At 35.1% G+C, this 14163-nt stretch overlaps 1 pseudogene; it reads left to right on the top strand.

Moving 5' to 3' along the window:
- Positions 1–547: 547 nt before the first annotated feature.
- Positions 548–11080, top strand: LOC143602421 (protein NRT1/ PTR FAMILY 5.14-like; annotated as a pseudogene).
- Positions 11081–14163: the final 3083 nt, after the last annotated feature.

Consider the following 14163-nt stretch of genomic DNA (forward strand, 5'->3'; position numbering starts at 1 on the left):
TAGCCTATAAAAAGACATTTCAATTTAGTAATGAAAAAAAGAGAAAATTGCAACAAGTATCTTTATATTTTTATTTAGTTTCTTAATTTCAGTCGGAGATCGCCAATCTCGAATTTGGCTTCTATCACTTAGCCTAATTAAAATTATCGAATTCATTCGAATTTCACATATTAAAACTTCTTGAAAATAATTTTTTTTGTCTTATCTGATTATTTAGTTACATTACCCGTGAAATACTTAATCTGAAAACGAAATCTTCGTGATTCAGAAAGATATCTAAGTCATATATGTATGACATCCGAAGTGTTACATATATATTTTCCGGTCTTTGATACGGTCACTTTAACTTGTGTTTATGTTAACATTATATTTACCATGAGCTTTTAAAAGTGGAGAATGATTGTTAGTTAGTGTGTAGAAAGGACAACATGTGAAACATGAGTTGTGGAAATGTGATATACAGAACATGGTGTTTACCATTAAGAATGTAAAATACACAAACAAACTGCATTCCCAAGAAGCAATCTAGTTGATCTTATAATATTCAATGGACCTTACGCTCATCATTTCCTATTCAATTTTGGGGGTCTTAATTGTTTCTACTCTTGTTTATATATTCTGCAGAAGAAATTACAAAATTATCTACGATCATCGTCTCCTCTTTGTCATTGGTAAGTTCAGTTTCATATCCGACTAGTGTTATGTGTTTTCGTGTTTGATTATAAAAGCTATGTTTCGGTATATATCAACCTACTTCAATGTGTTGGGCATGTAGGTTTGGTGTTTAGTCGTTCCTTAACATACTACGCGATTGTGGACATTCTTATGTGGTACTTGGTAGACCACAATGAACCTTTTGTAAGGTCTACAGTTCTCTCAAACATTCAAGAATCATTATCATCGCTTTTCGTGATAATCATGGCTCAATTGGCTGATTCATATGTGGGACGATTCCGAACACTTATGTTTTCAACCACTGCATTCATAAGTGTAAGTGTGACTAATTCATCCGGATTATTCGAGAATTATCTTTGTTAGCTTTTTTTAGGCTGTTCCAATATAATATATGCTTGTAATCACATGTCTCTTGCTACTACGGGGAGTGATATTATTGTTGATATTCAATCCGTACGATGTGACATGTGATGTGTGGGTAAAAGTACATGCTTTAAGTGTTTTATATTGTGTGTTTTCCTTGTTTATATGTATCGAACACAAATACTTTGATAGGTTTTATGTTTACAGGTGTGCGGAGCTTAACGGATCTTATTGGAGCTTAAAGAAGCTAATTTGGAACATTTATGATGGAGTGGAAATTAAAGTGATGATCTATGAGATGACAGAGAATTGAAATACGAAGACGTGGCCGCAAACGGGGAGGAAAACGGAGTTGAAACAAAGATTTTATGAAGACAACAGTTTTGGCCTAGCAGGACCGTAAAGCAGATTGACCAGACCGTAGCTTACGGTCTGACCGTAGCTTACGGTGGCCAGACCGTAGCTTATGGTCTGGTCTGACGGAAAAAGGGATTTTGGTGATTTTTCTTCCATATTTAAGCCCAAAAATCCTAAGGTCGACTCAATTCAATAACCATCAGTTTTGGGACGTCTTGGAGGCTATCATACACCATCCTAACACCTACCACTCACCACAATCATCCATGTTATCATCATCTCAACCAAGAATCAAGATCTTCAAGATGCATATGCTAGGCTAAACCTTTTGTGACCTTCTCCGGGCGTAGGGTTGTGTTTGTGGTTAGACTTTTTGGTTTTGAACCTTAATATTGGATTTGGATTTGGTTAATCATTCGGTTAGTTGAATCTTTACATTTGTTTATGCATTCAACAGTTTTTTTGTAATTGAATGTTTTGTGTTTTTATCAGTTTATTGATTTGTGGTCATCAACTTTTAGGATTAAGTTCTTTGAGTCATTGGCCCGTTTATCATTTACCATTAAATCACTTACATTTATCAAACCTTAAAACTGGTAATCAATTAGGTTATTATTCATCCAAACCAATTGTTCGGATTAAGTTCTGTCAATCAGTAAGGTCAAATATCTAGTCTTTTGATTATAGGTGTAATCAAACGAATTTTCCAAAGAAGTTTAATCAATTGGTCTAGTTTGCTTCACAACCTGAAACCTGGAGTTGGTTATCTTTCTCTTAATTGTTTTACAACCAAACAATATTTAAACCGCTTGACATCGTCTGTCCACTTAGTTTAATATTTTATAAAGTATGAACTTGATTAGCACTTTCCACTGATTCCCTGTGGATTCGACACCTTACTTGCCCTTGTTAGTAAAGGTAATTTATAAATGTTTTTGATTGACCTTTCGACATTGATCAAAATGGCGCCATTGCCAGGGAATCAACGCGCAAAGTGCTAGTTTAGCTTAATTTTTTGTTTTTGTTTTTAATTGTTTCTTCGTTGATTTTACGCTTGGTATTTGTTTGTCTTATGTGTGTAGGTAACTCAAGATGACGTGGAGTTGGGTCTATGACCCACATGAAGGATATAAGGCCGTAGAGGACGATGACTCGTACCGTACACATTCATATCATGGCCCACCTTCACCAAACTCTCAAGGCTTCTACGAGTCAGATAACCAAAGGAACTTCAACCAACAGGGTCTCAACATGCAGTACCAAAATTATTCATCGCCTCAATCTGATTATAAGGGTTATTTTGGGTCAACGACAAGTAACCATGAAAACTCGTATCAAAGAAGGTCTCAATCTCAAAAGAGAATTAATTGTTACCAGTTTGAGGATGATTCGGAGTATGATAGTGATGGGTCCGATATGCCAAGTTTTGTAAGTTATCAAGAGGAGGAGGACTACAACTACCATGAACATCATCAACCAATATACGAGGATGACCCTCAATATTATAATCATGGTGGTACATATCAAAGAAACCATCAGCAAGATCAAGAAGATTCCTCGGGTAACAAAGAAGTGTCTTGGAAAGACGTTATGGATTTTCTGAAAGAGATGAAGAGAGATCAAGAAGCTCACAATCAGGCTTTAAATCAGAGGTTAGAACTCCAAGAAACGTCTAATGCTGCCCAAGATAAACTGGTGAGTCGACTATTAGAAGAGGTGACTCTAATTGAACGAGAACAAGAAAAGTTGGCTAGTGGTGCCATGATTGATGAGGAAGTGATAGAAGAGGATCTTGATCAATCAGAAAATGAAGTTGAGGATGTGGTTGTGGAGACTAATACTACACCAATTCCTCCAGTTACTGAAGAGCCATCGAATGCAACGGTTATAGTTGCCGATTATGAAGTTGAAGGACATGATCCAAACTTGTTGGAGCATAGAATTGAATGCCTAGACCCGGATGAAGAGATATCAGTAGAAAAAGCAGAGACTAAGATAGTTTCAAATCATCCCGATAATCTTTTATTACACATTATTCATATTGATAAAGTAGGGGATGATGATTTGAACTCGAATAAAGAGAAGGTGAATGTGAAGAATAGTGGGAAGAATGGTAAAAAGTGGGGTCATGTGGGCTCTATAGACATATCAACCATGAGGAATAAGGTATAGTCCCAACACCTCAACTACCGAGCATACACGGGAAACTCAGTTGGAAAATGCTCAGATCGGCCCCGTTCAATATTTGATGTTTCGAAGATAAGAAAGAGTGTGTGGGCTCGACGTCTTCACTACAGAGCATATGCTGGAAATTCTGAAGGTAAATATGCATTTACATCGACCCGCTTTGGTTTATCGGACATGCTGAACATGAAGAATGAAGTAGAACCGAGGCGTGTCAACTACCGTGCTTTTATAGGAAACTCAGTAGGTAAATGTTCCATGCGACCACCATAACCGCAAAATGAGGTAGCGGTCTGGCTGAAGACCTTAACAAAAACTTACCGCTGACCGGGAGGCAACCCGACCTTTTTTTTGTTTTGTTTTCTTTATTTTTGGTTTTCTTTTTGCGTGTTACTTTTTGTTTGTGTTTTATGGTCATAGTGAACCCTAAGTGTGGGGAAGCTCATGGTGGTTGTGTCAACATTCGATGAAGTAGATATTGTCATATCATATTCAAGAAGTGTAGGTCAAGGTTGCAAAAGTACTTATCAGCAAGACCCGTTTGACATAAGAGATTTAAATCAGGTCCATGTGTCTCTCCCTATCTTTTATTTGCTGTTGACTATTTAATAATTGTGTTTATGGGTGGTTGGGTGGCGTGATGAACCTTTTGGTCGTGTGGGTGGTGTGTATGTTATGTTTGCTTAAAACTTTATGTTTATTTTATGGTATGCAACTTTATTTAAATCCGGAGATGGGTAATTGGTTGTCCCTTGAATTGCAATTGGTATGAATATCCCGTGTTTGCATCTGTTTTTGAAAATCTGAGTTACATTGTGGGCAATGTAAATCTCAAGTGTGGGGATGGAAAAATATGGAGAAATTAAAAAATTTTAGCCTTAAGAGTAGCTTGATTTTGCGCAAAAGCCGAAATTGTAATTTGTTAATTGTTAGTATTAATGCCAAGTAGAGTGTCTTTGGTCATGGTCAGTTTTTAAGCTTCTCGAAAGTCTTTCCATGCAAATGTTTTTCAAAAATTGGACAATTAAAATGAACCGTTTAGATAGGGATAACGAGTCATGGGGACAGGTACACATGTTTCATATCGGCAGCCTAATTCCTCCGGTACGTGTGTAAGATTTGCCTTATATATAATACACATATAATATATAGTATATACACATGTCATTTGAGTGCCATTATAGAGAGTAACCAGTATGTCCATGATATCTAGAACTTGGTTGTCTCATGCATTTCGAGATCTTAATACCACCACCTGTATGGAGAAATAGGACTGTAGAAAACCTACTTTATATTGGCCTAATAAAAAAAATAAAAAAAAATAAAAAAAATAATACTCCCTACCCTACATTATCCCTTAGGAGCCAAGTTTGTGCCTTTTCCCTTTCGTTTGTTTTAACCCACATTACAAGCCGTGTTTGCCTTGGCCTTTATTATTTTTAACCCTGTGGATGAAACTTGGTATGTTAAGAGTTGTATTTAAGTTATTTGTCGAGCATAGTACACAATGTACGTATGTCTCGGGTCAGTTGTTTGTGTATATTGATGTTAGTATTTGTCAGTTAAAAAAATTTGAAAAAAAAGAAAAAAAAAATTAAAGAAAAACTCAAAAAGAGTTCGTGTTTAAAGTCGTTATTGGTTGTAAATAATAGTTAGTGAGTTTGTTTGTACGTTTTTTTGTTGGTGTCAATAAATTGGGTTTCATCCACCATAAGTCACTAAATAAATCCACTTCCACACCCTAACCTAAGCCACAACAAAACCCTTAGTTCTTTTCTCTATGCAACCGGTGGGTAATGAGTGGAGATATGACTTGCTTCCAAGCTTATTACATCGTGTTCATACTTGGTATAGAGGGCAGAGAGATACTAGCACATTTTTTTGTTGGTTCAGATATTAAACCGAGTGAAGAGATATTATATTATGAGGGGTATGAACATGTGTGCCTTAACCGGAAACAAAGTACACTCGTTTGGGCGGTTTCATAGTTTTAAAATGTATCATTAAATTATTTGGTGGGTTATCAACCTTAACAGTGTCAGTTCTTGGGAATTGGGTATGACCTTATACCTCACTAGTATTAATACTGATAATTGATAAACCGTTGATCGAGGTGTATGTGTTGCATGAGAGTTTGCTTGAGGGCAAGCAAATGATAAGATTGGGGATGTTATGTGTGGGTAAAATTACATGCTTTAAGTGTTTTATATTGTGTGTTTTACTTGTTAATATGTATCGAACACAAATACTTTGATAGGTTTTATGTTTACAGGTGTGCGGAGCTTAACGGAGCTTATTGGAGCTTAAAGAAGCTAATTTGGAGCATTCATGATGGAGTGGAAATTAAAGTGATGATCTATGAGATGATAGAAAATTGAAATATGAAGACGTGGCCGCAAACGGGGAGGAAAACGGAGTTGAAACGAAGATTTTATGAAGAAAACAGTTTATAGCAGGACCGTAAAGCAGATTGACCAGACCGTAGCTTACGGTCTGACCGTAGCTTACGGTGGCCAGACCATAGCTTACGGTCTGGTCTGACGGAAAAAGGGATTTTGGTGATTTTTCTTCCATATTTAAACCCAAAAACCCTACGGTCGACTCAATTCAATAACCATCAGTTTTGGGACGTCTTGGAGGCTATCATACACCATCCTAACACCTACCACTCACCACAATCATCCATGTTATCATCATCTCAACCAAGAATCAAGATCTTTAAGATGCATATGCTAGGCTAAACCTTTTGTGACCATCTCCGGGCGTAGGGTTGTGTTTGTGGTTAGACTTTTTGGTTTTAAACCTTAATATTGGATTTGGATTTGGTTAATCATTCGGTTAGTTAAATCTTTACATTTGTTTATGCATTCAACAATTTTTTGTAATTGAATGTTTTGTGTTTTTATCAGTTTACTGATTTGTGGTCATCAACTTTTAGGATTAAGTTCTTTGAGTCATTGGCCCGTTTATCATTTACCATTAAATCACTTACATTTATCAAATATTAAAACTGGTAATTAATTAGGTTATTATTTATCCAAAGCAATTGTTTGGATTAAGTTCTATCAATCAGTAAGGTCAAATATCTAGTCTTTTGATTATAGGTGTAATCAAATGAATTTTCCAAAGAAGTTTAATCAATTGGTCTAGTCTTCTTCACAACCTGAAACCTGGAGTTGGTTATCTTTCTCTTAATTGTTTTACAACCAAACAATATTTAAACCGCTTGACATCGTCTGTCCACTTAGTTTAATATTTTATAAAGTATGAACTTGATTAGCACTTTCCACTGATTCCCTGTGGATTCGACATCTTACTTGCCGTTGCTAGTAAATGTAATTTATAAATGTTTTTGATTGACCTTTCGACATCGATCAACATGGCTTGTTGTGATCATACTAGTTCTCTTAGCTCTTGGAAGATCAGGAGATAATCTCTTAGAAAACGTATTTAATGATTTGGTTAATGAAGTTGACAAATCAGAAAATCGAAACAAAGAGCGATCTTATGCACGAGCAACATTGTGGTGGAATATAGCATCTGCCTCTGGTTCCATTTCAGCAACAATGTGGGTTGCCCCATATTCTCTTTGGGGAGCTCATACAACTTGGAAGAGTTCGTTCTGGACTTTCTTAATCTCAATGATAGCCACCTTGATGATCTTTTGTAAAGGACATGGTTTGTATCATCAAGGCGAATTAACTCACAGACCCATTGTGATCTTCTTCAGGGTGATTCGTGCTCGCATTCACGAGCTACTTAAATCCAAGTCACGGTAATATTTGTTGGTTATATCAGTATCACACACTCACAAAAAGAGTTGGAATGTTAAAACACTTTTTATTAAATGTTTTACCCTCATTAAATAGCTACAACCATAACAAATGAAAACAACACAAAGGTAAGAGATGGTCAACAAAAAACTAGAGTACATATCGGTTTCTTCTTAAAGACGAATGCATCCTCTACATGACTCCACACTTGATATGTTCTCTAGACCCACAATGGAATATCTTTAAATTATGAGTTCTCGGTTAACCTTTATGAGTTCTCGGTCAACTTATGAGTTATCGGTCAACACTTGTGTTCTCGGTTTTTATTGGGTTTTTGGTTTTTAATAAGTTTTCGGTCCTAATGGGATCTCGGTTTTAATGAGATTTCGGTTTTGATGAAATCTTAGTTTTGTGAGATTTTGGTTTTATGAGATCTCGGTCAAACCGAGATTTCGATAAGCATTAAAATACAAAAATTATTTAAGGTAATAATATTTTGGTTAGGGATTAATTTTATCTCCAAGATTTGTTTAATTTTTAAATTTATATTCTTAGTAATTATTCAAATTTCAAAAAATCTTTAGAGATTTGTTTATCCAATTATTTTAGGAAAAACACAATCATAATCCGAATTTTAACCAAAATATGTATTATTTTCGGAAAAAAAAACCATAATGAATACGAAGAGCATCAACAAAAAAAAATAATTTTTTAACAGGTTTTTAATGTGAAATCGGGTTCTAAAAGTTTTAAACAGTTTATATATAAACCGATTTCAATAAGTACATAAAATATCAAAATTAGGGTTTATCAAGACTTTAGATTCAAGTCTTCCGGTTTAAATCCAGATTTAATGGAAAACCATGAAGAACCGATTAAACAACATTGCTCTTGATACCACATGTTGATCAATTCCTCATAGTGATAATGGAAAACATGATAGTATGATAAACCCATTAATCATATGCATACCTGTTATAGCATTGAGAGTAGTAACCGCATCGGAGAATGATGTAGATGACATAGTTGTTAGCTTGATCGAGTCCCCCTTTAGGATATATAGTTAAGAATTGTGTTGAGGTTCTTGAGAGGGACCCGGTTTAAGAGAGAGGAGGCACACAAAATTGTATGTGTGTGAGATTAGTTTATGATGTTAATATTTATCTCTCTTTATATACACCCAAAGGAAACCCTTTATTAGTTAATTAAAGGTAATATGACCTATCAACAATTACCTTACTAATATATAATAAGGTAATATGACATATCAACAATTACCAAACTAATATATATATATATATATATATATATATATATTTATATATATATTCTTACAATAGCTACAACCAAAACAAATGAAAACACAAGGCCGGCTATAAGGGAGGGCTAGGTGGTCGACGAACCCTGGCCTGACACCCCGACAGGCCTGGATTTTTTTATTTATAAATTATATATATATTTTCATGAAAAACGATATGTATATATATAATGTTTAAACTTAATTACACAACCACTAGTTTGGTTTAGTGTAAAGGGGTATGACTTTTAATCAAAAGGTTGTGGGTTCTAACCTCACTTGAGATATTCTAACCCTATTTCTATAAAAAGTTACGCAAACAAATTTAACTGTTCTTGAAGTCGGGCCTGTGAAAACAAACAAAGGTAAGAGATGGTCAACAAAAAACTAGAGTACATATCGGTTTCTTCTTAAAGACGAATGCATGCTCTACGTGACTCCACACTTGATATGTTCTCTAGACCCACAAGGGCATATTCTTAACATCCAACATCAGTTGGAGAGGAGAATGAAGCTTTCTTGATAAGAAGGTGGATACATTACCTATCATTACGTGTTTTGCGCGCTTATTGGTAATGAACGTGAGACAAATTCCACTAGTTAAGCATACTCAGGTGGAACAAGTATCATGACGGGAACCTCCTGTGAAACCTTTTGATGTGCAACCAAAGTCAAATATGTGGTTGTCACATATAAACAACCATTGATAGTGAAATGAAAATTGCCACACTTAGGTTCATCCTCATATCTGGTTGCCATGAAGAGTCTACACTCTTCCTCCTACATACATGTTACAGTTCTAACATTGGATTCATTCGCTGCCATGGCCAAACAGTGATCGACCTCTTCCCCATGGATGACTATGAAAATACCCTCGTTCTATACAGAGAGAACTATCTTTTTTTATTTACCTTGGGAGCCTATCAGTAGATCAAACGAGATTATGGTCACCCTTAAATGATTTAACTGCAATATTGTTCTGGGACTTGTGGTCCAATGGCAAAGATAAAATCTTAAACACCCAAGATCATTGGTTCAAGTCCCACATAGTACAAAGAAATTTGCTTTATAAAAAGAAAAAAAAACGTAATATCATTTGACAGTTTCAGGATCAAAAGCATTTTATTCTTAACATGAAAACGGTGAGAACCAATTTGCTGTTATCATTAAGTTTATTTTTATAGGTGTTTGCTGTTATTTTTTGCTCGTAGTTGCTAATTTTCGATTATGAGACGTTATAAGTATTTGTTGATTTATATTTTGTTGTTATTATTATATTTTTTTTCTTTTGCTGTTATAAGTATTTGTTGGTATATGTTGTTATTATTTTGTTCTTGATTTTGATTCTTTTGTTGTAATTTTTAGTTTTTTTTTTATTTTTTATTATAAATTATTGTTTATGTAGATTGGTATTGTAGTTAGTAATTTTGCTTACGTTCTCATTTTTTTATAAATTAGTATTATTTCCTACGTTCTCATGTTAAGATTAAAATGTACATGAACCTTCCCCTCATTTGACAATATATCTTTTAGTGTAGATTCAAATGTTTCCATACGACACTTTATTTTTTTTTAAACTAAATCCTACAATATATTGTTTTCTTAAGTAGATGTTCAACCAATACCTCTACACAAGAAAGATCTCAAGAAAGAAACCCGGAAAATGAAGGGATTACACCCAAAAGATCACCACTAGGGGAAATGGACCAAGGAGATAGGTGCTACAAAGAAGATCTGAAGGTACTTCCAAGCCTGTTAAGGATGTTTCCGTTATGGGGAACTTTCTTTGTGGTGTCCCTAATATCAGCAGTCGGAAGCACTTTCTATACCGAACAATTCGACAATCTTGAAAATAATGACAAAATGCCGGTCCAGATATACAATGTGATTCAAGATTTCTCATGCTTTGCCATTCCATTTTTGTATAAGTGGACTTGTTTTCGCCATAACCAGAAGCTCAAAATTGGTGTCGGAATGCTTTGTTCTATTATATCTTGTACTTTTGCTTGGCAATTAGAGATTCACAGGCTAAAAGAACTCCGAAATTTTGCTGATGAGCATGCAGAAACATCCATAAGTTTTCTTTGGTTAGTGCCGCAGTTCATCATGCTAGGATTCATGGAAAACAGAGAGTGGGTTGTTAACGTTTTTCTGGTCACAAGTAGATAAACCCGTGAAGAATTACGGTGAGGACTATATGGAAATTGTGATGTGTCTTGGAAAGTTGGCAAACATTGGTCTCATGTTAATTCTTAAAAGCTGGTTTGATCCAGAAACAAACAACGACACTCGTTTAGACAAGTACTATCGACTTTTGGTATGCATTTGCTCAGTAAACTTGATAATTTATTGTTGCATTGCGATATGTTTCTACAAGGACACGAACCAAGACCACAGCTCGTCTCACGATGATCCACACCAACATGATTAGGTATTATCTTACTATTAGTATTAATATTGAAGCTTCACACACGAATATAGTGATGAAATTGAATTTCAAGATAACAGGATTCGCCTTGTTTAGTTTGTTAATTACTCATTATTATCTCAATTTGTGAACTTATGTTTATTCTTGCATACTTTAATTTTTATATATCCTGTAATTATATACTTGAACGCCTCCAATATTGTGTGGTGATTTTTACCATGTCTGTACTTACATTCTCATATAACGAACTACTCGCCATCACTGCTTTGATAGGGCTGGTCAAGAGTTATTCCATAGGGTTGTAACAACCTTGGCAAACATAACATCGTCCCACTCTTAGGCTATCCCACATCGTCTGTGGACAAGAGAGATCCTTGGTTCATAAGTAATGTCCTGCCTCTTAACATTACCAACAAGTTTTGGGCAACCAAAAACAAATCCGTGAGCTCTTCGTGGGCAGAGCGGACAATATTGGTGGTACGAGAGGCCGGGGTGTTACAGGTGGTATCAGAGCCACTCTTGCGCCGTTTGGGATGATGGGACATGCTCATTGAGGACGATGAGTCCAAAGGGGGGTTGTTTGTAACACCCTTGGCAAACACAACATCGTCCCACTCTTAGGCTATCCCACATCGGCCGTGGACAAGAGAGATCCTTGGTTCATAAGTAATGTCCTGCCTCTTAACATCACCAACGCATTTTGGGCAACCAAAAACAAATCCGTGAGCTCTTCGTGGGCAGAGCGGACAATATTGGTGGTACGAGAGGCCGGGGTGTTACAAGGGTTTCCTTCTAGGAGTCTCAGGTATTGATTCCCGGCTCATGGGGGGATAAGTGTTTTGACCCTTTGGGGAGACATTGTTGGTCTGCTATAGAAAAGGGTTCAAATAAGAATAAGAAGTTTCCTAAGAATGGTAAGAACAAACAAAATTTTGACATTTGTCATTACAAATGATGGTGAAAGAACAATTCTAGGAAATTATGTCGGTTATTGGTAATTTTAAATCTCAACTATAGATTAACATGATCCAATGGCTATGATTTATTCCTAGTCTTTCTAGAAAAGTACTTGTTTTTAAGATAACTCTCCCCTATATATATATATATATATATATATATATATATATATATATATAGAGAGAGAGAGAGAGAGAGAGAGAAAAGGGTTCAAATAAAAAGAAGTAGTTTCCTAGGAATGGTAAGAACCAATAAAATTTTGACATCTGGCATTAAAACCTATGGTGAAAGAATAATTCTAGGAAACTATGTCGGTTATAATGATGAAAGAGTAATTCTAGGAAACTATGACGGTTTTTGGTAATTTTAAATCTCAACAATTGATTGATATGATCCAATAACTATGATTTATTTTTATTCTTCCTAGGAATCTTATTCTTCTCACAAAAATATTATTTTTTACATTAACCCTACCATAATATATATATGTGTGTGTGTGTGTGGGGGGGGGGGGGTTCTATCAATTAGTACGCCTTAGGTCTTTGAAATGGTTGAGCCACGTCTTGTTGATTAATAACGAAACGATAATCGAACAAGTGAATAACGATATTGTGAATGTGTGTGTGTAATTTGCAGCGGATGTGTGAATAAAAAAACGTTAATGGTATTAGTAACTTGGCAAATGTATTTACAATGGATACATACTTAATAGTGTATTTGGCGGATACATAGAAGAACACAACCGTTGCGATGGTTAGGATGCGTACGTGTTCGTTAATTAACCGCCAAAACACATAATAATAATAATAATAATAATAATAATAATAATAATAATAATAATAATAATAAACCTAAGTCTTAATGTTACGCACACTACGACCGAATAATAATAACAATAGTCTAATGCTAAGTTTAAAATGTTTTGTTAACACTTATACGGTCCATACTTCCCCAAAACACCATATAAACCTAAAAATTCAAAGAATTTAAGTACCAAATCAATAAATTTGTATTAAACGTTTGAAATGTGGGACAATGTGTGAGGTTTATATGTATAATTTAGAGTTATACATAACTTGCTCATCTTGTTTTTGATCTTCATCAGCCAAGACTTAATTACCTTCTTTGTTATCAAGATTGGCCAAGACTTGATTACCTTGATCATCACCGGCCAATACTTGATCACCTTGTTTTCGATTTGACAAGACTTGATTATCATGTTTCATATCAACACTAACCGAAACTTGATTATCCTGATTTTCATAACTAGCTCTCCTTGTAAAAGTAACGCGTGATGAAGCAATACACCATCAAATTTGTTGAGCACACACACACCAACACCAAATAATACTTGTCTACCCGACTATCGTTGATAGTTTCCCCAAACCATCCCCATTGGGTATCAATACCAAGATGAGAAAAATATTAATCAACTTTCCTATGCCCATCACAATTTCAATATATTCTTCCCCATAACTTATAAGCTAACTTATAAGCTGGTGTTGTTCTTTCATTTGTATCTTGTAAAAGTTTAACACGCCTTCCCGAGTAAGTCCTTCCATGCATCCAAGAACACAGAATTGCGGCACCAACCAAAGAAAACTTACGGAAGTTTCTGAATAATTATCATCCAAGTACCCGACTTCTTTTAACCTATAAACCTCGAGTTGCCAAGCGAAAATACAGCTAACGATTCCACAAAACATTCCAACGCCAATTTTAACCTTCTCATTTTTAGGAACACACTTGATCCAGCTATACAAAAACGGGATAGCGAAGCTTGAGAAATCCTGAACAATGTTGTAGATTTGTAAGGTATTTTTTCGTACATATGTAGGTTGTTGTATTGTTGAAGAAAGAAGGTAAATCCAGTTGCTGATATTATGGACACCAGAATAAACATACCCTATTAAAGATACCAATAATAATGTCAATTAAGTATTTCCATTTATGTTCAAATGTATATTTAGATATGATTGAGGTTGTTATAAAATTATTATTGTCCACCGTAACTGTAGGCAAGATGAGATCCATTCCCTTTTGTATCTTCTGTGTTGTAATAGGCTATATAAGCCTTGTAATGTAATACAATATATTCAAGCTTTTAATCATACAATCAATATTTCATA

The sequence above is a fragment of the Bidens hawaiensis genome, unplaced genomic scaffold (genome assembly GCF_021521415.1).
Source record: "Bidens hawaiensis isolate Kalapana, Puna unplaced genomic scaffold, B.hawaiensis_p1.1 tig00058904_1, whole genome shotgun sequence".
NCBI classification, from domain to species: Eukaryota; Viridiplantae; Streptophyta; class Magnoliopsida; order Asterales; family Asteraceae; genus Bidens; species Bidens hawaiensis.